This window comes from Elephas maximus, chromosome 13 (assembly GCF_024166365.1).
Source record: "Elephas maximus indicus isolate mEleMax1 chromosome 13, mEleMax1 primary haplotype, whole genome shotgun sequence".
Taxonomy (NCBI): domain Eukaryota; kingdom Metazoa; phylum Chordata; class Mammalia; order Proboscidea; family Elephantidae; genus Elephas; species Elephas maximus.
In genome coordinates, this window is record NC_064831.1 from 44639135 (window position 1) to 44665739 (window position 26605).

Below are 26605 nucleotides of genomic sequence, written 5' to 3' on the forward strand. Positions count from 1 at the left end.
TTACGTAAATGAATGTCATATTATTACAACTCATACTATCTTACCATTTACTTTTTTGCCCTTAATGATATGTGTGTGAGCACCTTTCCCTGTCAATAAGTCAATGAGTGTAACCTGTATCATTATATTGACTGTTGCATAGTATTCCGTTTAATAACTGTTCAAAGTATTTGCTATTTAATTACAAAACAATGTATGAATTATATTTTCCATGTAAAATATTCAAACAAAAGCAAAGGACCCCTGTTATTTTCCAGTTGCACACCAGCATATCAATTTGGTCTGTATCCTTATAAGCCTTTTTCTATGTGCATACATACATACCTATGTCACATAAAGTAAGTAATTTTGTATTATGTATATCTATGCATTTTAATATAAATTTGGCCATTCTATAGATAAATAAACACTAGTTTACTGCTGACTTTGTGTCAGGTGACGTTCTAAAGGTTTCACGTGTATTGCCTTCCTTGATCCTTGCAGTAACCCAATGAGGTAAGTACTGTTTTGACCCCTACTTACAAATGAGGAAACTGATGTACAAAGTGGTTAAAAAAGCTCTTCTGCCATATAGCTAGGAAGTGACAAAGTCAGTATTCTGATCCTTTAATCTAGTTTCAGAGTTTCTGTTCTTCATAACTATGCTATATTGCCTCCACAACTTCCATTTTTCTTTTCTTTTTTTTCTATTTAACAATGTGTCTTAGAAAATTTTCACTCCATTATCTCTGATGTGAATATTTCACGACTGTTATGTAATGCTTATTTGTTTATTCTTCTATGGATGGACTTTCAATATAATTTCTAGGTTTCATTGCTGTAAATGATACTGTTGTAAACATAATAGCTAGATTTTTGAAAGTGTAATTGTGAACCGAAACTTATGTGTGCTTGTGTGCATGCACACACACACACATACACACATATATACAAATATGTATGTATTATATGTATGTGTTATGTTTTGAATGTTGAAATCTGAACGCATTTGTGAAATTTAGACAGATGTTTTAGCTGCAGCAAGGATTTTTTAGGCAAAGATACAGTTTCAGAGTTCTGTTTTATAGTATCCTCATTCTTTGAAAATTGTTTGTTGAATATATCTATATGTCACTTTAGATAAAACATTTTTTGATTAAATTTGTTAAAATTTTTAAATTTCTGGAAAATGATATACATAATATTTGTTTTGTTTGTGCCAAATAGAATTAATACATTATTTCTATAAACTCTTCAAAGTCCTTAAGATAAATATATGAATTACTTATATTCCATTTGTGATGTCGCAAGAAATTGAATGTTATGCAAACCAGTTATGATAAAAGCTCGCTATCAATTATTCATAGAGAATTCAGATAATAAATGAACTACTCTGTCCTTCCCTATGCCATACACAAGTCTTATCAGAGTGTGTGATCTTATAGGTCCTGCAACTTCCACCACCTATGACATGCATCACTTCATAACAACTCACCTTCCTAGCTCATGACTGATTATGGACCTTTATTGTTATCAAAGCAATAGAGTTAACCTGCATCCATGTTTTTGTTAAGTGCCTGCTGTGTAAATGTCTAATTAAAATAGGTCATCTTTGCATTTCGAATAGGTCACTTCCATGTCATTATTATACCAGAAACTGATAATTTCAAGGACTTTCCAAGCAATTTTTCAGTTATGATAGTATGCGAAGGAGATGATAATTTTTATTTCCTGAGCCTCTAATCACAAGCTCTTTCAGAAAGATTTGTTTCTTATTTTACTTTTTCTGTAAATATTTATATATCTCTTTAATAAAATAAATTACTACTATTATCTTTCTAAGTAGCACAACTTCTACTGTCCTGGAGAGCTGAGACTGGAGCTGACTTTCAAGTTAGGGAGCCATTACTTCTTCGTGACAATTCTACTACATTCTTTTTTTTCTACCTTCAACATCCCTAATCAGTTCAAAGCCAAACCACATTCATCCTTCCCTCCTCCTTCTCACGTGTCAATGAAAAAACAATCTATACACACTGAAACCAAATAATAGAGGTAACATTGCTGCTATCTTATTTCTGCTTAATCTCTGCCTATCTCCTGTAAGTATTGCTGTAAAAGACATGCGAAGTTTCATTCTGTTATTCCAATCTGTAGCAACAAAAAATTTAAACAGGCTCTGGGAAGGAAATTGAGAGAGGGAAAGAGAAAAGTTTAACCAAAGGGAGGGAAGAGAGAGAAGACTGGAAAGATGCATGTTTTAGTGAAATCAATAAATTTGACATTTTATGCAATTTTGTGGCTTTATAAGGTTTTGTTAACTTTTGTCGTATATGTCAGTTAAGAGTCATACAAGAAGCATGCACACAGTACAGTATTAGAAGTATAAGAACTTTATTGGGAAAACACCTCTGAAAGATAAAGTGGAGAAACAACAGGAATAGGCAAGAAGAGCCTTTAGTTCATGATATGGGGCTGACACCTGTGAAGGAGGGGGAGGGGGATGGAAGGAGGGTTGGGTTTGAAAAGCCTCAGTTTAACTGCAATGAGGTTATGAGACATTCCCAATCAGGCCAGTGGGGAGTCCTAGAGAAAGCATTTCCTGTTAGAGGAGTCCCACACTGGGTATAAATGGACCAGCTCTATTACTTCCTCCATGTTCAGTCATTGGCTGTGAGCAGGCTGGGGAGAGTGTGAATGAATGTTGCAGTGGACTATTGAGATGCAGCAACTGGAGGTTGTGAGGCAAGTACACACTTCTCAGCAGGTTCTCTCTAAGGCGATCTTAGTAATATAGCTCTGTGTCCCTCTGCATAATAAGTCAACTTGATACAACTACTGATAAGTCAATTTGATGAAACTAGTAAATGATAGTGAATAAACCAGGTGAGTACCTTCTCCAAATATGAACAACCTTTTAAATGAGAATGATACTCTTTTAGTGTTGCTTGCATATGACTTAAGTTCACCTTTCCCTGGGCATTAGTAGTCAGAGTTGTATGATGAAGAACACTGCAAGGCTTCTATATATTGTTTTCTTTCAATTATTGAAGTACCAGCCTTGTCTTCACCAAAATTCAAGCAAGTCTATAAAACAATGATGAAGATAACAGGAAATATAGTTTAAGAGAGGAGACAATCACCCTCTTTCTTTCCTTTCTCCTCTAGTCATCCGTGCCCTCTGCAGAATGAATCTCTTGCAGCTAAGTTCTTTGAGTCTGTGTAGGAAGGTTTATCCCCTGTCCATTGTGCTGAACTAGGTTATGGCTGCTTTCCATAAACCCAGGATTCTGGTGACTCCTGTCCAACCACCACCAGGATTGTTGAATCTTGCCAGGGAAGAGGTGATGGTGAGAGAAACGAGAAGAAGCAAAAGGAGGGAAAAATTGAGAGAACCGTTGAAGGGCCAGGACACCAAGAGATTTACAAAAAAAAAAAAAGAAAAAATTCTGTTTTGACCTCATTTTCGAATGAGTACTATTACCAAAAAATAAGAAATAACTGTCAAGATACATGAGACTGTGCAATTATTGCCATAAACAAATAATTTGGTGAGTTTGAATAAGCCAAATATCATCCAAAGTTCTGTACTATTCCTTCGTTTTTAAATTTGCTTCTATTTTAAAATAGTGATTTTTATTGCTGTTGTAGAACCTGAGTTAAGTTTCATAACATATGAATGCAGCTGGTTTAATATACTATTGAAATTTCTGACATTGCTTTTTTATTTATGAAGTTTAAGAGGTTGCATACTGCCCACATGTCCTCTTCCCTACTCCTTGTTTTGACCTCTATGTTTAGCCTGGGTCTAAAATCGTAACAGAAGCTAAGGTTGTATTACTCTCCAGGGGCTTTTAATCCACCTTACTCTTACCAGAAGTATTCTGTCTAGTAGCTGATAACTTTGCTCAATTTTTCCTATCTAGTTTTTTTTAGTCCATAAATCAGATTATTTCCTTTTACCTCAGGTACCTTCCTTATTTTTCGAGGGCTAGAAATTCTCCTAAACCTAGCCTAGAGCAGCTTCTACTGCTATAACCCCGTACCCATGAGTTGACTCTCCCACGTACACCACCATGCTTGCATGCTCTGAACCAGGTTGCCAAATATTAAGAAAATGGCACATGATATGACACAGCCCCCACGTGACACAGTTTACTTCAACCACAGTAGAAGGTTATTCTTCGAAGAAAGTGGAAGTCTTCGTCCTTCTCTGACTTCTAAGTTAGTTGTTTTATAGAAGAGTTCCCCAGGGGATTTGGTACATAAGGAGTGCACTATATGTTTAGGTAATGCTGAATTAGGGATTGTTAATTATAACAAGGGTTATTAAATGCAAAAAGAACTCATTTTAAAAATTTACTGTGTCATAGCAGTTTAATGACTGTGCCTGTATTTTTTCAATTTATTTTTATTCATATTGCCACCAACCTAGTTTTAGCCCTCAGTATATTTTACCTAAGTAGTCAGAATTGACTCGACGGCACTGGGTTTTTTTAATTGAAAACTGATATTCCTTCATGAATTTCTTCCTCTGCATTAAGTACATGCTACATGCTGTTAAATGTTAATCTCCTTAAAACACAGCTTTTTCTACTTAAATGTACTTAATGGCTCCCCATATTCTGCAATGTAAAGTATCAATGTTTCCACATAGCTTTGAAAGTTCTTCCTAATTTCTGTTTGTATTTTTATAGTGGGGAAGTAATCTTTCCCTTTTCTGGGTTCCCACTTGTTCATGTCATTTCTATAGTACATTTTACATTCTTAAATTACACAGTTTGAACAAGACTCTTATCCTCCAACCTGATTGTGTACTTCTTATGTGCATAGGGAAGGTCTCTCTCACTTAGATTTCCTTCCATAAAGCTTATGACGGCTTTTTGCCCATACTAGGACCTCACTTGTAAATTAGTTTAGTTTTAAAAAGGACAGCCTCTTGGATCAATTGGTTAGAATTACTTACCTGAGGATATTCTGGCCTATTGCATTTTAAGAAAAATGGTTCTTGAAACATTCATGGACTCAGCATGAGACACTCATGCAAAGTACTATGAGTTTAAAAAGCAGCTAGCCCCCACCCTCCTCAAACCAGTATTACTGAGCACTTACAGGAAAAAACTATCAAGGGATTTTCCTCATGTTAGAGCTAACCCCCTGATCAGGAGGCCACTCTGCTTTTGGCTGTGAACCCCCTTTTCTCTAGTTTGGAGGAATTTTGAAGGTTATACTGAGCAAAACTATGAAAATGTTACTGTAATTGGACTAAGATAAGAATTTTATCTTTGTTTCTATATCTAAAATCTAAGCACTTTAGACTACTCTAGATATAAATTCACACTGTGTTAAAAATTTCCTCTAATCCACTCTGTTATTACTTCTTTGAGAAGGAGACCTATTTGTGATTCACAATTGGAGAACCTTTTTCACATTGCTCTTTATAAAAGCAATGAATGGGAATTGTCTTGCTTCAACTACTGTAGGCTAAACAATCCCTGGCATCTCTAGGCTAAGGTCAGGTCCAATCATGCCACAAAGTATTTATAAAGCTGTAAAGGAGCCTGTGTGGTCCTTGGGGAAGTCCTAACCCTACGAAGAACTTCTGATTGTGCCAGGCCTGCTAATGCTCAGTACCTTGCCTCTGGTCCTTCCACAGAGCAGCCACATGTTACCCTGTGCACAAACTGGGCCTATGTAGACAGCCTCTTAAGTAGGAAAGCTGATAGCAGTACGGCCACTAAGCTTCTAAAGCCCATGCTTCAAGAACTGTTGCTAAGCTAGTAGCTTCCTGCAGCCAAGGACATTGCCCATCTGACTTTGGGATACCACAAGCTCTGTTATTTAGTTCAGGATCAGTTGAATGCTTCACTAGGCCCTCTTGGAACTTTGTCAGGAAGCACTAATTAGGTAATTATGGAATCTTTAGAGTAAAATCTGAAGTTAGCCACAGAGACCAGAAACGATCATTGACTCTAATGTATGCACTCACAAAACATCAGGGCCACGACAGTGAACCCCTAAACTGGGAAATACACCTTGGCCTTTGGCATTATATTTGTGGAAGTAAGAGCAAAGCTTACTAATTACAATCTTAAAAATTCCATAGGTTTCTTGGGGTGGATTTTTTTTTTCCATTGTAGATAGTGACAAAGAATTCACAGAACAAGCTCAAAGAAGTAAGAACATTGAGCTGTCATGCTCAAACTACTGATAACTCATGAAAAGTTCCATATGAAATTGTAGATGGACACCTTCTTCACCACATCATATCCTGGCCTGAGTTTGGAGCTTAACATTCTTGCTTACTAATGCAAAACCAGTAACCAGTAGCTGTTGACTTAGTTTTGACTTACATCAATCCCCTGTGTGTTAGAGTAGATCTGTGCTCTGTACAGTTTTCAGTGCTTGATTTTTCAGAAATAGATCACCAGGCCTTTCTTCTGAGGTGCCTCTGGGTGGACTTAAACCACCAGCCTTTTGGTTAGTAGCCAAGTGTGTTAACCATTTGCACCACCCAGGGACTCCTTTTACTAATCACGATAGACTAAAATCCAAGATGCTCAAGTATTGTTGTTGTTAGGTGCCATCAAGTTTGTTCTGACTCATAGTGACCCTATGTACAACAGAATGAAACACTGTCCTGTCCTGGGCCATCCTCACAATTGTTGTAATGCTTGAGCCCATTGTTGCAGCCACTGTGTCAATCCATCTAGTTGTGGGACTTCCTCTTTTCTACTGACCCTCTGCTTTACCAAGCATGATGTCCTTCTCCTGCGATTGGTCTCTCCTGATAACATATCCAAAGTACATAAGATGAAGTCTCGCCATCCTCCCTTCTAAGGAGCCCTCTGGCTGTACTTCTTCCAAGACAGATTAGTTCTTTCTTCTGGCAGTTGAAGGTATATTCAATATTGTTCACCAATTCATAATTCGTAGGCTCGAGTATCATCCACAGTCAATCCAGAGATACTGTTTAAGACTCTGACGTCTTCTGGTAATGATGTTACGGAACAGATCCCTCTGTCCTCACACATCCACAAGAAACCTGATATCTACTCTGATAGAAACCATCTTCTATGCTTGGAGGAAATACCATAGAAAAACCTTTCCCCAAATCATATTTTTACTTCTATTATTTAATGGTACCTGGGAATATGGAATTTCAGGATCATCCTGGATCTTAGGGATACCTTGCAGGCAAGGGAAACTCACAAATTGACATTCTGTATGAAGGCCACTCTTTCATCCTTAAGGAAGATAGTCTTCTGTTTTAGATGCACAGGATATATATGACAACATATCCCTGTCAACCCAGGATGCAGACAGTGGCTCCTTCAGGGAAAGAGATCACAGCCTTCAACTCTGACCACTTCCCTTTAGCCACTGGCACTGGCACCTTCCAAAAATTGTTGATTATGACTAGTGTTGTTCCTCAGAAAGGATCTGCTTTTCTTCTTATCCTTAGATGATTGCCAATAATAATAATAAAAAAAAAACCAAGAAACTCATCTTTCCCTTCTTTTTGTGAGTGACTATCTCCACCTTACAGGACCTGAAATACATTTAAAGGAATCACCAATAATGCACTTTCTCAAGTTATAAGGCCTACCTCAATTCTAGTGATATAAATTGTATCATACCCCCAGACCCTGAGGCCAAATCTTTTTTAACTAGAAAAGTAAAACACCAACATAAGCTTAGGCATGGTGCTACTTCTACCTCCTCACCCTTGTAATTCTCATTCAAGACTCCTTTTCTTGCTCCAGATTCCAACTTGGAAAGTCACAAATGTCTATCAGTCTAGTGTTAATTATATTCTCTTCTAATGCTGAGCATTTCTGTAGCAACTACTGGGGACAATCCAGCCTCAGAAAATAAAATTCCTAGTTACGAAATGTAGGGGAGTCTGCAGTATACTTGTTGCAGGAAAAAATTCTGTATAGAAGTACAACATTCTCCTAAAGCCTTCTCTGTATTCAATTTGCTTATTGAAAAATTTTATATATTATCATTCATTTTCAGTTCTTTTAAACTAGATCCATAATCGTGACCTCTAAAATCTATTACTTCACTTAAATTTATTAGGGAATCAATTAATCTATATGGGTAATACTGCACAGAATAAAGTTTAATCTTCTAATGCCTTCTGGATATTTTCTGAGTTTGAGGAGTAGCAAATTACAATCACAGATGCACCCTTTATGAAGATCGTATTCAAGTAGTCGGTCTTAAAACAGTGCCAGTTCAGTAACTACAAAACATATCATGTTACATTGAGCAGAATAGTCACTTGTGTTAGAAAATTATCAGCTATTAGTTCAAAAAAGGAAAAAAATTGAAAATAACCCCACAAACCAAGGTAACAAAATATAATGAATACCTTGCTTCCTAAACCTGCTAGTTCTTTACCAAATGTAATTGATATGGCTGTTGAGTGCATCATAACATATATAATACATCTTTAAAAAGAAAAGGAGAATTGAGCGTAATTATTGTTATTTTCTAATAAAGCATATATACAGTATGGTTTTTAAGTTCTTCTAATAAATATCTACCATGTCCCTGAAGGAAGATAACAGATTTTTTTTGTATAGGCAGATAATTTAGTAGTGTAATCGAGCAATAAAATAATCACTGCTAACAAAAGTGTGCTTTTTATCACCTTATAAGTAATTACTCACTCATTGCTTACCTATTTAAAGTAATATGTTCGTTATAATTTTTATTAAATATTAAAATTTACTGCCAAAACTGTACCACAATTCTCAGGTCCAGCCAACTCTAAATCTAAGACTAGCAAGAATAAGATAGAGTTCTCAGATTTTTGTCATTTTTGGTATCTAGAAACAGTTTGAAATACGATAGGGTAGTTATAAGGAAGCATTTTAGATATTATTTTAGAAGTGGAGATAATGTGTCAAAATCATAATTATAAGATAGTAAGAAAATGTTTGAAATGTTAAAATACGCCAGACCCAGACCTAAGCATTTTTCATGCAGTATCCCCTTTAATCTTCATACAGCTTTTTGAGGTAGATATTATAATTATTTTTCTCATTTTATAGATGAGGGAACTGAAGCTTAAAGACATTAAAACTGGTCAAGATCAAACAGCAACTAAGCTAAGATTAAAACTAAGTCTCTCTGACTGCAGGGTGGGACTGCTTCACTATTATGTTAAATTGAAGTAATTTGCAAAGAAATGATGCTTATTTCTGGGTCAGTTCTGTGCAATTATATATGATATTTTTTGAAAATATTTTTTATTGTGCTTTAGATGAAGGTTTACAGAGCAAATTGTTTTCTTACCGAACAATTAATACACGTTTTGTGACGTTGGTTGCCAACCCCATAACGTCTCAACACTCTCCCCTTCTAGACCTTGGGTTTCCCATTACCAGCTTCTCTGTCCCCCCTGCCTTCTTGTCCTTGCCCCTGGGCTGGTGTGCCTGTTTAGTCTCATTTTGTTTTATGGGCCTGTCTAATCTTTGGCTGAAGGGTGAACCTCAGGAGTGACTTCAGTAGTGAGTTAAAAGGGTGTCCCCAGGCCACGTTCTTGGGGTTTCTCCAGTCTCTGTCAAACTAGTAAGTCTGGTCTTTTTTTGTGAATTAGAATTTTGTTCTACATTTTTCTCCAGCTCTGTCCAGGACCTTCTACTATGATCCCTGTCACAGCAGTCAGTGGTGGTAGCTGAGCACCATCTAGTTGTGCTGGACTCAGTCTGGTGGAGGCTGTGGTGCTTGTGGTCCGTTAGTCCTTTGGACTGATCTTTCCCTGTGTCTTTGGTTTTCTTCATTCTCCCTTGCTCCAGATGGGGTGGGACCAGTGGAGTGTCTTTAATGACTGCTCACAAGCTCTTAAGACCCCAGACACCACTTATCAAAGTAGGGTGTAGAACATTTTCTTTATAAACTATGCTATGTCAATTGGGCTAGATGTCCCTCAAGATCATGGTCCCCAGCCATCAGCCCAGTAATTTGGTCCCTCAGAGAGTTTGGGTGTGTTTACGAAGCTTTCATGACCTTGGCTTGGTCAAGCTGTGTTGACTTCTCCAGTGTTGTGTACTATCTTATCCTTCACCAAAGTTACCACTTATCCATTGTCTAGTTAGTGTTTTTCCCTCTCCACCTCTCCCCTTCCTTGTAACCATCAAGATTGTTTCTTTCTGTGTGTAAACCTTTTAGGGAGTTTTTATACTTGTGGCCTCATACAGTATTTGCTCTTTTGTGATTGACTTATTTCACTCAGCACAATGCCCTACAGATTCACCCATGTTGTGAGATGTTTTGCAGATTCATCATTGTTCTTTATTGTTGCATAGTATTCCATTGTGTGTATGTACCATAATTTGTTTATCCATCCATTCATCTGTTGATGAGAACTTAGGTTGTTTCCATCTTTTTGCTATTGTGAATAATGCTGCAATGAACATGGGTGTGCATGTGTCTGTTCATGTGATGGCTCTTATTTCTCTAGGACACATTCCTAAGAATGGGATTGCTGGATCATAAGGCATTTCTATTTTTGGTTTTTAAGGAAGTGCCATATCATTTTATATATGATATTTTGAACTCAATAGCTCATTATATATTGGTCTGACAGTGTTTCTAGGTGTATCAAATACATTTTGTAGATATATTTCTATTTAGATTTCAAAAAATGTTTTGCCAAGAATTCTCAGAATATCCCCTAGGTGAGTAGCCCCTAGATGAATTAGTAACTGGTTGAATGACTGGATCCAAATTGTGATAATTTATGCATGATTGTATACTCATGGGGAGACTTTTAGTGGAATGCCTCAGGAATCCCCCTGAAGCATATTATCCTCCTTTAGACATATTATTTTTTAATGGAACTGAATGGGAATGTAAAAGATCTGCTTATAGTATTTGTGGGTAACATATTCAAGATAAGTAGTATATTGAATAACAGAATTAATATAAAAAAGACATTCACAACAATGAGGTGACTCTTACAAGATGAAGTATAAATGGCATATCAGTTGGATAAGCTATGTTATGCTGTAATAGATTGATCAAATAAAGTTTATTTCTCATTCATACTACATTTTCAATGCATGTAGATGCTTGGGGTGGTGGTGGTGTGCTCTGCTCTTTATAATCACTAAGGGACCCAGGCTAGCAGAGGCTTTGTCTCAATATATCATGCCTTCATGATTTCACTGCAGGGAAGTTGTTGTTAGGCACTGTCTAGTCAGTTCGAACTCATGCAGATGCTGTATACAACAGAGTGAAACACTGCCAGGTTCTGTGCCACCGTCACAATCGTTGTTATGCTTGAGCCTATTGTTGCAGCCACTGTGTCATTGAGAGTCTTCCTCTTTTTTGTGACCCTCTACTTTACCAAGGATGATGTCCTTCTCCAGGGACTGAGTCTTCCTGACAACATGTCTAAAGTACGTGAGACAAAGTCTCACCATCCTTGTTTCTAAGGAGCGTTCTGACTGTACTTCTTCCAAGACAAATTCGTTCATTCTTTTGGCAGTCCATGGTCTATTCAATATTTTTCACGAATGCCATATTTCAAAGGCATCTATTCTTCTTCAGTCTTCCTTATTCATCGTCCAGCTTTCACATACATATGAGGCGATTGAAAACACCATGGCTTGGATCAGGTGTGCCTTAGTCTTTAAGGTGACATCTTTGCTTTTTAACAGTTTAAAGAGGTCTCTTGCAGATTTGCCCAAGGTAATGTGTTGTTTGATTTCTTTACTGCTGCTTCAATGGGCATTGATTGCGGATCCAAGTAAAATGAAATCCTTGACAACTTCAATCTTTTCTCTGGCAGGAAAATTAGAAGGTGGCAAATTGGGGTCTAACTCTCAAAGCTTCTACCATGAAGAGATACACCTCATTTTGTTCACATTTCATTGGGCAAAGCTAATCACATGGTAATACCCAGCTTTAAAGAGAAAATTTAAGTGTAATTGTACCACATGTTTGTAAGGAGAAAAGAATTGGAATATTTCATATATATATATATATAAACATTTTATTGCATTTTTGGTGAAAGTTTACACAGCAAATTAGGTTCCCATTTAACACATATTGTTCAGTGACATTGGTTACATTTTTAACAACGTGTCAGCATTCTCATTGTTTCCCTTGTGGTGGTTCTGTTTCCACTAATCTAGGTCCCCTGCACCCCATTACCTACTCATCTTTGCTTTAGGGTAAATGTTGACCACTGGGTCTCATGTAGATGATTACTTAAAGAAGTTTATTTTATGAGCCACTTGGTTATTTGGCTGAAAGGTGACCTCCAAGAGTGGCTTCAATTCCAAGTTTAAAGGGTATCTCAGGGCAACAGTCTCCATGGTTCTTCTAGTCTCTACCTGTCCAGTAAGTCTGAACTTTTTTAGAAATTTAAGTTTTGTTCTCCATTTTTCTTCCATTATATCCTGTGTCCCTGGTCAGAACAGTCAGTTGTGATAGCCAGGCACCATCTAGTTCTTTTGGTGTCAGGATAGATGAGGCCATAGTTCTTGTAGGTTATTAGTCCTGCAGACTAGTTTATTCTTTGAGTCTTTGGTTTCCTTCTTTCTCTTTTGTTCCTGATGATTACAGAATATTAGTTGTATCTTAGATGGCTATATGCAAACTTTTAAAACCCCAGAAACTACTCACCATACTAGAATGTAGAAAATTACCTTTATGAAGTATGTTATGTCAATTGGCCGAGTTGTTCCATGAGATATGGCCCTTCAAAACAAGTAAATCAATTCTGTGAGGTAGGTTATGTTTGAGAAGCATCTGTAACTGTGTCCACTATGTGCTTTATTATATGTATGAATATATATGCATGACACATAAACATGTGTATACATATGCCTACAGATACACTTATACCTACCCATCAATATAGTGATATGTGCCTTCCTGTGCACATATGTGCATATCTATCTACCTGTATAACCACATATTTTTTTGTTGTTAGTACTGTTGTTGCAAACTTGTATATGTTACAGCATTTACTTAAATTGTCTTATTGTTGTGTACTTTTCAGTTGTATCATTTACATTGGTCATGTTGTGCAGACTTCACTCATATTCGGTATAAACTTTCCCATCACCAAAAATAACAAGTGTCTATAAAGATAGATGTCAGAAGAGACTCTGAAACTCGCTCTCAAATATCAAACAGCTAAAGCACAAGGAAGAAATGATGAAGTAAAATAACTGAACAGAAGATTTCAAATGGTGGCTTGATAAGACAAAGTAAAGTATTATAATGACATGTGCAAAGACCTGGAGATAGAAAACCAAAAAAGGAAGAATGTACTTGGCATTTCTCAAACTGAAAGAACTGAAGAAAAAGTTCAAGCCTTGAGTTGCAATAGGAAAGGATTCTACGGGAAAAATACTAAAAGACTCAGGAAGTATCAAAAGAAGATGGAAGGAATATACAGAGTCTTTATACCAAAAAGAATCAGTTGACATTCAACCATTTCAAGAGGTAGCATATGATCAGGAACCGACGGCATTGAAAGAAGAAGTCCAAGCTGCACTGAAGGCATTGGCAAAAAACAAGGCTCCAGGAATTGATGGAATATCAATTGAGATGTTTCAACAAATGGATGCAGTGCTGGAAGTGCTCACTCGTCTATGCCAGGAAATTTGGAAGACAGCTACCTGGCCAACTGACTGGAAGAGATTCATATTTATGCCTATTCTCAAGAAAGGTGATCCAACTGAATGCAGAAATTATCAAACAATATCATTAATATCATATGCAAGCAAAATTTTGCTCAAGATCATTCAAAAATGGCTGCAGCAGTATATTGAAAAGGAACTGCCAGAAATTCAGGCTGGATTCAGAAGAGGATGTGGAACCAGGGATATTATTGCTGATGTCAGATGGATCCTGGCTGAAAGCAGAGAATACCAGATGGTTGCTTACATGTGTTCTATGGACTATGCAAAAGCATTCGACTGTGTGGATTGTAACAAATTATGGATAACGTTGCTGCGAATGGGAATTCCAGAACACTTAATTGTACTCATGAGGAATATTTACACAGATCAAGAGGCACTTGTTCAGACAAAACAAGGGGATATACTGAATGGCTTAAAGTCAGGAAAAGTGTGCGTCAGGGTTGTATCCTTTCACTGTACCTATTCAATCTGTATGCTGAGCAAACAATCCAAGAAGTTGGACTATATGCAAGAGAATGGGGCATCAGGATTGAAGGAAGACTCATAACAGCTTACAATATGTAGATGACACAACCTTGCTTGCTGAAAGCAAAGAGGACTTCAAGCACTTACTGATGAAAATCAAAGACCACAGCCTTCAGTACGGATTACTCTTCAACATAAAGAAAACAAATATCTTCACAACTAAACCAATAAGGAACATCATCATAAATGGAGAAAAGATTGAAGTTGTCAAAGATTTTATTTTGCTTGGACCCACAATCAGCACCTATAGCAGTCAAGAAATCAAAAGATGCATCTCATTGGGCAAATCTGCTACAAAGGACCTCTTTAAAGTGTTGAAAAGCAAAGATGTCACCTTGAAGCCTAAGGTGTGCCTGACCCCCCCCCAAATTTTTTTTTTCCATGGTATTTTCAATCACGTCATATGCATGTGAAACCTGGAAGACCGAAGAAGAATTGATACCTTTGAATTGTGGTGTTGGTGAAGAATATTGAATATACCATGGACTACCAAAAGAATGAACAAATCTGTTCTGGAGGAAGTACAACCAGAATGCTTCTTAGAAGCAAGGATGGCGAGACTGTGTCTTACCTACTTTGGACATGTTGTCAGGGGGGATCATTCCCTGGAGTAGGACATCATGCTTGGTAGAGTAGAGGGTCAGTGGAAATGAGGAAGACCCTCAACAAGGTGGACTGACACAGTGGCTGCAACAATGGGCTCAAGCCTAACAACGATTGTGAGGATGGCACAGGACCAGAAAGTGTTTTGTTCTGTGGTACATAGGGTCGCTATGAGTCAGAACCAACTCGATGACACCTAACAACAACATTATGTAGAAAAGCGATTCTCCCTACATCCCTTTCACATCTCTGTAACCACCAAAGAACATTGCTTTTTGTATATATACCTGTTCTTGCCTTTTTATAAAAGTGAGTCCATGCAATATTTGTTCTTTTATGATTGATTTATTTCACTCAGCATTATGTCCACCAGATTCATCTAAGTTATGTTTCAAGAACTTATCATTTTCCTCTCTAGCTGCATAGTATTACATTGTATGTATGTGCCACAATTTGTTTATCTATACATCCATGGATGGGCACTTATATTGTTTCCATTTTTTTACTATTGTAAATAATGTTGCAATGAACATAGGTGTTAAAACTGGAATATTTCTGAACATCTCTAATGTCTATCATATTTAGGAATAATGTTATTGTTAGATCCTGTCCAGCCTGTTCAGTACATAGTAACCATATGCATAACAGAATGAAACACTACCTGGTCCTGTGCTATCCTCATAATCATTGTTGTGCTTCAGCCCATTGTTGTAACCACTGTGTCAACCCATCATGCTGAGGGTCTTCCTCTTTTTCACTTACCCTCTACTTTATCAAGCACGATGTCCTTCTACAGGAACTGGTCCTCCTGATAACATGTCCAGAGTACTTGAGACAAAGTCTCACTGTCCTCCCTTCTAAGGAGCATTCTGGGTATACTTCTTGCAAGAAAGATTTGTTCATTCTTCTAGCAGTCCATGGTGTATTCAATATTCTTCGCCAACACCGTAATTCAAAGGCATCGATTCTTCTTTGTTCTTCCTTACTCATTATCCAGCTTTTGCATGCATATGAGGTGATTAAAACACCATGGCTTGGGTCAGGTGTACTGTAGTCCTTAAAGTGACATCTTTGCTTTTTAGCACTTTAAAGAGATCTTTTGCAGCAAATTTGACCAATGCAGTACGTCATTTGATTTCTTGATTGCTACTTCCATGGGCATCGAAATAAAATGAAATCCTTGGCAACTTCAATCTTTTCTCCATTTATTATGATGTTGCTTATTTATTTATTTTTATTGGTCCAGTTGTGAGGATTTTTTTTTTCTTTATGTTGAGGTGTAATCCCTACTCAAGGCTTGATCATATGCCACCCCTTGAAATTGTTGAATGTCAACCAAACCTTTTTGGTATAGTGACTCTGTGTATTCCTTCCATCTTCTTTTGATGCTTTCTGAACCATTCACTATTTTGCCCATAGTAATGTAAAAAAAAAAAAAAAAATTTTTTTTTTTTTTTTTAGGGTAGTGGTTAAGTGCTATGGCTGTTAACTAAAGGGTCGGCAGTTCAAATACGCCATGCACTCCTTGGAAACTCTTTGGGCCAGTTCTACTCTGTCCTATAGGGCCGCTATGAGTCGGAATCGACTTGACGCACTGGGTTTGGTTTGGTTTTGGTATCCTTCAGTATTGAAACTCAAGGCTTGAAATTTTTCTTCAGTTCTTTCAGCTTGAGAAATGCTGAGCATGTTCTTCCCTTTTGGTTTTCTAACTCAAGGTCTTTGCACATTTCATTATAATACTTTGTCTTCTTGAACCACCCTTTGAACTCTTCTGTTCAGCACTTTTAATTCCTCATTTCTTCCATTTGCTTTAGCTACTCAACGTTCAAGAGCAAGTTTCAAAGTCTCTTCCCACATCTGTTTTGATCTTTTCTTTCTTTCCTGTCTTTTTAATGACCTCTTTCTTTCTTCATGTATGATGCCTTCGATGTCATTCCACAACTTGTCTGATCTTCAGTCATTAGTGTTTAATGACTCAAATCTATTCTTAAGACAGTTTTTAAATTCAGGTGAGATATACTCAAGGTCATACTTTGGCTTTTGTAGATTTGTTCTAATTTTGTTCAGCTTCAATTTGAATTTACATATGAGCAATTTGATGTTCTGCTCTGCAATTGACCCCTGGCCTTGTTCTGACTGATGATATTAAGCTTCTTCATTGTCTCTTTCCACAGATTTAGTCAATTCGATTCCTGTATATTCCATCTGACAAGGTCAACATGTATAGTCACCATTTATGTTTTTGAAAAAAGGTGTTTGCAATGGAGAAGTCACTGATAAAATAATGTTGTGCAATCTCTGGTTTCGTTTCTATCCCCAAGGCCATATTTTGCAGCCACTGTTTCCTCTCCTTTGTTTTTAACTTTCACATTCCAATCTCTAGTAATTATCAATACATTTTGACTGCATGCTTGATCAATTTCAGACTGCGGAATTTGGTAAAAATCTTCAATTTCTTCATCTTTGGACTTATTGGTTGGTGTGTAAATTTGAATAACAGTCATATTAACCAGTCCTTGTAGGGCTATGGATGTTATCCTGTCACTGACAATGTTATACTTCAGGATAGATCTTGAAATGTTCCTTTTGAAGAGGAATGCAATGCAATTCCACTTCAACTTGTTTTCCTGGCGTAGTAGACCATATGATCATCTGATCAAAATGGCCAATACCAGTCCATCTCAGCTCACTAATATTGATGTTTATGCATTCCATTTCATTTTTTGAGGACTTCCAATTTTCCTAGATTCATACTTCATACATTCCACATTCCTATTAGTAATGTATGTTTGTAGCTGTTTCTTCTCATTTTGAGGGATAATATATATCTTAAGTTCAGATCTTAGAGAAGAGAGGAAATACAGTTTAATGTTAACACATGAAAAAGTTCAAAGTATATAATTTAATCTGTAAGACTGTGGCGATAGTGCAATGGGCCTCAAGGAAAGCCAACCCATAAATCCGTTTGCCTTTGAGTCAACTCTGACTCATAGTGGCCCTATAGGACAGAGTAGAACTGCCCCATAGAGTTTCCAAGGAGCACCTGGTAGATTCAAACTGCCGACTTTTTGGTTAGCAGCCATAGCACTTAACCACTACGCCACTAGGATTTCTGAAGGAAAGCCAAGGTACTCTTAAAGTACATTGAAAGGAGTGTAATATGCAGAATAATGGTAATAAAAAAACCCAAACCCGTTGCCATCAAGTCATTTCTGACTTATAACAACCCTATAGGACAGAGTAGAACTGCCCCGTAGAGTTTCCGAGGAGTGGTTGGTGAATTCAAACTGCTGACCTTTTCGTTAGCAGCCAAGCTCTTAATCACTGCACCACCAGGGCCCCAATATGCAGAATAGGGAAGTGAAATTCTGCTGCTTCTGGAGCTCTGTTGCTCTTCAGGACTGCTCTCCTCAGTTCAGGGCACCACATTTGAACAGATTGTGAACAAAGAAGAAAGCCTGCTGACCAAACCAGCAGATTGGAAAGGGATCTGAAACCATACCATATGAAAGATCACCAAGGAACTGGAAATGCTGTATCTGAAAAACAGAAGGTTCAGATGAGAATATGTTAGAAGTCTTTACACTTTTCAAAGATGGGGCGTGGAAAAGGGAATAATTTTTTTTTTAGCTGCTCAAGGGGATATCACTAATCATTGAGTAGAAATCATGGGTAGGCAGACTTCTGCTCAATAGGAATAAGAATAAGAACTGCCTTTGTAAAAACTAAGTTCCCCATTTCTAGAGATATTCAAATACCCTGAGTGATCACTTGTTAGAAATGTTGCAAAGAAAATTGAAATATCAGTTGGCTAATTCTTTAAATTCGTTTCCATCCTTAATATTTTATTGTATCCTATTCTAATATAATTACTGTAACACTTAAATGTTGCTGTGTAACGAACCACCCCAAAACCCAGTGATGAAAAACAATACATGATCATGAATTCATTGATCTTTAGTGAATTCATTCATACATGTATGGTCGGCTGGACAGGGGCTTGTTCTCACATATCTGGTGGTTGGGCAATGTGTCATCTAGCAGGCCAGTCCAAACTTGTTCCTATGGCAGTGGCAGGATCCAAGGGAATGAGGGGAAGCATACAAGGCTACTCGAAGCCAAAGCTGGGACTGACACCATTACCTTTGCTGCATTCTATAATCTAAGACAACTCATAAGGCTAGCTCAGATTTAAGAAGCAAGGAAATAAACTCTGCTTCTTTATGAGATGGGTAAGGAATGAAGCCATTTTTTAAAGATTTATTGTAATCAAGCATACCTATAATTAAATATGCTTCAAAATAACTTACTTTTCATAATTAGAAGAAAATATAATGTTATTTCCTGCATTTATCTTCACTTACAACAAGATGTTCTCTGTATATAGAATAATAAAAAATAGCAATTACCAAGAAAGTATCAAAATCTCATTTTTGGTATTTATCTAATTATCTCAGCTACAATACAGGGTGAAGGGTGATTTACTTTTCAGATGAGTGGATAAAATGCTGTGAAAATTTAAGAGAGGAAAATATTTCTGCCTTGGAGTTATCAGGGCAGACTTTATGGAGAAGGTGGTGTTGAATCAGGATTTGAATGTTGGATGGAGTTTTGACATGTGAAAATGGAAAGGAAAAGGCAGACCACTAAGGAATACAAAAACTTTAGTAATGTCATGGCCAAGAAAATATTTAAAACTTGGAATACCTTCATACTGTGAAATATGACTCAGCTATTCTGAGAACATAGTGGTTGAACAATAACTACTGAATGATGATGAAAATGAGAGGAAAGAAGGTGGTAAATTTACATTCACAAGTTTGTATAGTTTTCATTTGTCAAAACAGAGTCATCTGCCAAAAATATAAGAACAATTTTTTAGAAAGACATTAATCTCCAGAAGCAAATCCCTCAGGCATAGCAGTAGTCTTTTTTGCTTTGAGGACTTTTAGGGAGCTCTGTCAACCACGATAAACATCACTTTAACTCCTGCTCATTATCTTGATGTTTAGACTCTGAGGTCCCAGGTAGGAAAGGCCAAAGTGTGAGATTGGTAGAAGCCATCACTGCTCAGAATAATGACTCCAAATCTTTTCACACAAGGTTACACTGTCTGCCACATAATCTTTACATATAAAAGCTCCTTTAGGAAATGTTGCTGAGGACAGTCCCAAGTTTATTGGTAAGATGCATTTATTTATGTCAAGTGTGTGAAGGACCAAATCTATAGAGTAAGAGTTAATGAACCCACGGTTTGAATATAACGGAATACCCCATTTGGGTCCGAGCTTAGATTTGTCAGTCTGATGAGATGTTTGAAAACTCTTTTCAAAATACATGTGTGCCTCCATTCATTTACACAGGGTCCGAGGAGAGTACCTGGGCAATGTTCACAATTGGGGTTCAGACCTAGACATATCTGGTGGAAGACTGGGTTAGAAGCAAGAAATTGATGGGATACAAAATTCAGGGAAGGATAGTAAGATCTGTGAAAGTTCTTTTCATATAGGAACAAAAAGCCTGGTATGGCCATTCAGACTTAGCAGTAAGACCTGAACATCACAGGAAAGTAATTCTGATTACAGTGTGTGTGTGTGTGTGTGTGTGTGTGTATGTGTGTGTGTATGTGTTTGAAGTTTCCCTGACCCTGCCACTCCGGTTGTGCAGATGCTTTGGAGAAAATAGGAATATATATGAATTTGAGCTGATTCTTTGAGATCCAGGCAAACCTACTGAGGTCACCCCTCACCAAATGGGTGCAACCCCCCCAAATTTACAAATTAGAGATAAAACACTAATTAAGGGCAAATAATACCTTTGCTTCTCCCATTCAGTCAATGGAAAACCTGAGGAGGAGAAAAACACACATTTCCTCTGAGGAAAAGACAGAAAATAGTGTGCTATATCAGCAGAAAACAGAGAACTTGGAATTAGAAGACTTAGTTTTATGTCTTGACCTTAGCATGTATACGAGTTTGGGTAATCTTGGAGTCTTAATACCTCATTAAAAAAATGACGGTTATAATCATAACTAGATCACAGGATCGTTTAGTGCTTCTCAACTTTTTAAATCTATGACATACAGAAAATAATAGTTTTATGATACATTATAGAAAAAGTAAAAACTCTGCTTATGGTGGCCAGAGGCAGGGTTTTCTGGGACTTTGGGGTTTCCCAGGACACAGGATTTTCAGTGCTGAAACTGGAAAAGTCCCAGGCAAACTGAGTTGGATTGGTCACTTTAGGGGCTTTGGGGTGACTCTGATTTAACTGGCCTCTGAGAAGATCAGCATCTCTGCATGCTTGTAACATAAGTGTAGCTCACTAGAAGCTCTGGTTTAGACAATTAAATTAGGCAATAATTTATATAATATACTTCTATCTATGCAGCTTTGCTCCTCTGTGCTTTTTCCTAAGAAATTGGATAGATTCGATCTTGGAAAAGTAATTGTTTACTCCAGCCCCCTACTTGGCATATTTCATTAGACTTATGTGTTTACCTCTTGAAAACAGGAAGGTCATATCTCAAGAAGTCAAAGTATAGCCCATCTCCCAGAAAGACAAAGAGATGTGCAGAAAGAGTAGTCCTTAAGAGTCAGAATGGGAACTACATTTCTGGACTGAATTGTATAGTAAGGAGGAGAAACTTGTGTAGAGCAGAAATTTGTTCAGTTGTGCCTAAGGAAGCTATGACAAGTACAACTCAGAAAGCAAAGTCTCCTCTGTTTTCTAAAAACTTTGATGTTTGAGAGATGGCATGGAAGATATTGATAAACATGTTGCCTTTTGTTGTGTAATATGGTGAGTTTTCTGCTTTTAATATTAACTTTCTTATCCTCTCAACTGAAAGGCCCCTTTCTTTCCTATTATTGCAAGCTGGGGCATTTTTTTTTTTTTTCATGGGAGGGTTTTATTTCACTATCTTTGATCGGAAAGGCCAACTTCTTATTGGAGTCAAAGCTGAAAATAGATCTTGCCACTGCTTAGAAACTTGACACTTCCTGCATCACACCGTTAAACATCTCCCTAGTGGCTATATGTCTTATTTATTACTCGTTAGCTATTTCATGCTTACTATTTTTATTGAGCCAGCTACAATAGAACTGTCTAGTAAATATGCTGAAGTAATAATTTCCAAGTTTCTCTAGAATCCAAATCCTATTGAGGCCACTGGACCAGGCAGAATAAACGCAGTAAAAGTTTGACACAATATAAATATCAATGGATTTGAGTAGAGAGGAAAAAATAGAGGATGAGGACTGCTTCATTTTAGTCAAAGTCAGGTCAACACCTTTATTGAGGGTGCGCCAAATGCAAAACCACTGTTCATTCCATGGGTATCTTTTGATTATACCAGAGGAGATGGTTGAGAGGATAAGACAGGCAGTGAATTAAAAGGACCATATGAATCAGGAAAGATTATTTTATCACCTGCATATCTCTCCTTTCCTTGAATAAAACCAGCTTTTGCCAATCAAGAGATATGAAAGCATTGGAAAAGGAAGTTAAAAAGAATTAAATCTTTGTAGCATGAAGAATGAGGTGGAAGAAGTGTATAATATATATTGGAGGCCAAAAAAAAAAAAAATTGGAAGACTTTTGGAATACTGTTGACAAAAACAGAGCATAGGGGCTACTTTATTAGAATAAATGATGAAATCAGCTTTAAGCCTCTTCAGCTTGGAGCAGATTTGAAATGGATAGTAAAACAGAAATGTTGGGTAGACCAAAAGGAAATAACGTTTAGGTCATGAGTGAGAGCTGAGGACTGGTATAGAGATTTGAGATTCAGTACAACAGAAATGATAGGTCAATATATGTAAATGGATAGAGAGGGGTATAGATACCAAGAGTGAATGACTAAGAGAAAAAGTATGTTATTGCATCCTCTTCATAATCCAGCACATGTACCTGTCAGTTTGTTGTACTGTGGTAGCTTGTGTGTTGCTGTGATACTGGAAGATATGCCACCAGTATTTCAAATACCAGCAGGGTCATCCATGGTGGACAGGTTTCAGCAGAGATTGCAGACTAAGAGAGACTAGGAAAAAGGACCTGGCAGTCTACTTCTGAAAAATCTGGCCAGTGAAAATGTTGTGAATAGCAGCAGAACATTGTCTGGTGCAGTGACAGAATATGAGCACTGCAGGTTGGAAGGCACTCAAAATGAAACTGGAGAAGAGCTGCCTCCTCAAAGTAGGGTTGATCTTAATGACGTGCATGGAGTCATGCTTTTGGAACCTTCATTTGCTGATGTGGCACAACTCAAAATGAGAAGAAACAGCTGTAAACATCCATTAATATGAATCTGAAGTATGAATCCAGGAAAATTGAAAGTTGTAAAAAATGAAATGGAATGCATGAACGTCAATACCCTAGGCATTAGTGAGCTGAAATGGACTGGTATTGGTCATTTTGAATCTGACAGTCATATATTATACTATGCCAGGAATGACAAACTGAAGAGGAATGACAGTACATTCATCATCAAAAAGAATATTTCAAAAAGAATGTATCCTGAAGTGCAATGCTGTCAGTGATAGGATGATATCCATATGCCTACAAGGAAGACCAGTTAATATGAGTATTATGCAAATTTATGTGTCAATCGCTAAGGCCAAAGATGAAGAAACTGAAGATTTTTACCAACTTCTGCACTCTAAAATTGATCAAACATGCAGTCATATGCACTGATAATTACTGGTGATTGGAATAAGAAGGTTGGAAACAAAGAAGAAGGATCAGTAGTTGGAAAATATGGCTTTGGTGATAGAAATGATGCTGAAGATCGTATGATAGAAACCAATGACTTCTTCATTGCAGATACCTTTTTCCAACAACATAAGTGGCAACTAGACATGAGGACATCATCAGATGGAATACACAGGAATCAAATTGACTACACCTGTGGAAAGAGACAATGAAGACACTTAACACCTTCAGTCAGAACAAGGCCAGGGGTCAACTGCAGAACAGACCACCAATTGCCCATATGTAAGTTCAAGTTGAAGCTGAAGAAAATTAGAATAAGTCCACAAAAGCCAAAGTACAACCTTGAGTATATCTCACCTGAATTTGGAGACCTTCTTAAGAATAAATTTGACTCATTAAACACTAATGACTGAAGACCAGAAGAGTTGTGGGATGACATCAAGGACATCATACATGAAGAAAGCAAGAGGTCATTAAAAAGACAGGAAAGGAAGAAAAGATCAAAATGGATGTCAGAAGAAACTTTGAAACTTGCTCTTGAACATCCAAAAACCAAACCAAACCCAGTGCCGTCGAGGCGATTCCGACTCATAGCGACCCTATGGGACAGAGTAGAACTGCCCCACAGAGTTTCCAAGGAGCACCTGGCAGATAGAGTAGATGAAGCAGAAGGAAGAAATAATGAAGTAAAAGAGCTGAATAGAAGATTTCAAAAAGGAACCTGAGAAAACAAAGTATTATAATGAAATGTGCAAAGACCTCGAGTTAGAAAACCAAAAGGGTAGAACATGTTCAGCATTTCTCAGCTGAAAGAACTGAAGAAAAAATTCAAGCCTCAAGTTGCAATATTGAAGAATTCCACAGGGAAAATGTTGAATGACACAGGAAGCATCAACAGAAGATGGAAGGAACACACAGAGCCACTGTAACAAAAAGAATTGGTTGACGTTCAGCCATTTTGGGAAGTAGCATATGATCAAGAACCAATGGTACTGAAGGAAGAAGTCCAAGCTGCACTGAAGGCACTGGCAAAAAACAAGGCTCCAGGAATTGATGAAATCCAACTGAGATTTTTCAACAAACGAATGCAGCACTGGAGGTACTCACTTGTCTATGGCAAGAAATTTGGAGGATAGCTGCCTGACCAACTGAGTGAAAGAGATCCATGTTTTTGCCCATTCCAAAAAAAAATAACCCAGCAGAATGTGGAAATTATCAAACAATATCATTAGTATCACACCCAAGTAAAAATTATGCTAAAAATCATTCAAAAATGGTTGTAGCAGTTTATTGATAGGGAACTACCAGAAAATTCAAGCTGGATTTAGAAGAGGATGTGGAACCAGGGATGTAATTGCTTATGTCAGATGGATCCTGGATGAAAGCAGAGAATACCAGAAAGGTGTTTATACCTGTGTTTCATTGACTATGCAAATGCATTCAACTGTGTGGATCATGACAAATTATGGCTAACGATGCAAAGAATGGGAATTCCAGAACACTTAATTGTGCTCATGTAGAATCTGTACATAGACCAAGAGGCAGTTGTTCGGACAGAACAAGGGAATACTGCATGGTTTAGAGTCAGGAAAGTTGTGCCTGAAGGTTATATCCTTTTGCCATACTTAATTCAATCTGTAAATTTAGTAAATAATCTGAGAAGCTGGAGTACATGAAGAAGAATGCAGCATCAGGATTATAGGAAGACTTATTAACAACCTACGATATGCAGATGACACAACCTTGCTTGCTGAAAGCAGAGGACTTGAAGCACTTACTGATAAAGATCAAAGACTACAGCCTTCAGTATGGATTGCACCTCAACACAAAGGAAACAAAACCCCTCACAACTGGACCAATAAACAACATCATGATAAATGGAGAAGATATTGACGTTGTTAAGGACTTCATTTTACTTGGATCCACAATTAACACCCATTGAAGAACCAGTCAAGGAATCAAAGGATGCACTGCGTTGGGCAAATCTGCTGCAAAGACCTCTTTCTCTTTCAAGTGTTAAAAAGCATATATGTCACTTTGAGGACTAAGGAACGCCTGACTCAAGCAATGGTATTTTCAATTGCCTCATATGCATGTGAAAAGCTGGACAATGGATAAGGAAGACAAGAAGAATTGAAGCCTTAAAATTACGGTGTTGGTGAAGAATATTGAATATACCATGGACTGCCAGAAGAATGAACAAATTTGTCTTACAAGAAGCACAGCCAGGATGCTCCTTGGAAGCGCCGATGGTGAGACTTTGTCTCATGTACTTTGGACAGGTTATCAGGAGGGACCAGTCCCTGGAGAATGACATCATACTTGGTAAAGTAGAGCGTCAGCAAAAAAGGGAAAAATCCTCAACAAGAAGGATTGACACTTTGACGGTAATGATGGACTGAAGCATGACAACGATTGTGAGAATGGCACAGGACTGGACAGTATTTTGTTCTGTTGTACATAAGGTAGATATGAGGTGGAACCAACTAGAGGGCACCTAATAACAACAATAATAATATATAGTTGAACCATATGTATATAATTTATAATTTTGTGTTTATGTTTATTGTTAAGTTTGTTGCCAGGTATTAAATATTTTTGGTTCCTTATGTAATTGGGAAGAAGCCCTGGTGACACAATTGTTAAATGCTTGGCTGCTAACCAAAAGGTCGGTGCTGCGAATCAACCAGTGGCCTTTTGAGAGAAAAGACCTGGTGATCTGCTCTCCTATTGGGCAGTTCTACTCTGTTATAGGGTCGCTATGAGTTGGAATTGACTCAACAGCACACAAAAACAGCATGTGATTGGGGGTGTCACCCTTATCTTTATTCTAATTGGTTCTTTTTTATACAGATGCCCCTCTATTTCAGAGTTTTCAACTTGAAGCTTTCGTATGCTCCAAAACCAAAAGTGGGTCTCTCTGCTAGTAACAGCAGATGGACAGTTTTTGTGCACAGTCATTTTGTTCTTGGACAGATCAAGTTATGGTTTGCTTCCTATGCTTCTGTATTTCTGAGGTGGCTTATGGGTAATATAATGCTAACAGAACCCTCATGGGGCAGTGGCTAAGAGCTCAGCTGCTAAACAAAAGGTTGGCAGTTCGAATCCAC

General features: G+C 37.5%; 1 protein-coding gene across 1 annotated transcript in view; it reads left to right on the plus strand.

Annotated features, from left to right (window-relative positions):
- UNC13C (unc-13 homolog C) overlaps nt 1-26605 on the plus strand; it is a 676763-nt gene that overhangs the window by 159709 nt on the left and 490449 nt on the right. The window lies entirely within an intron of this gene.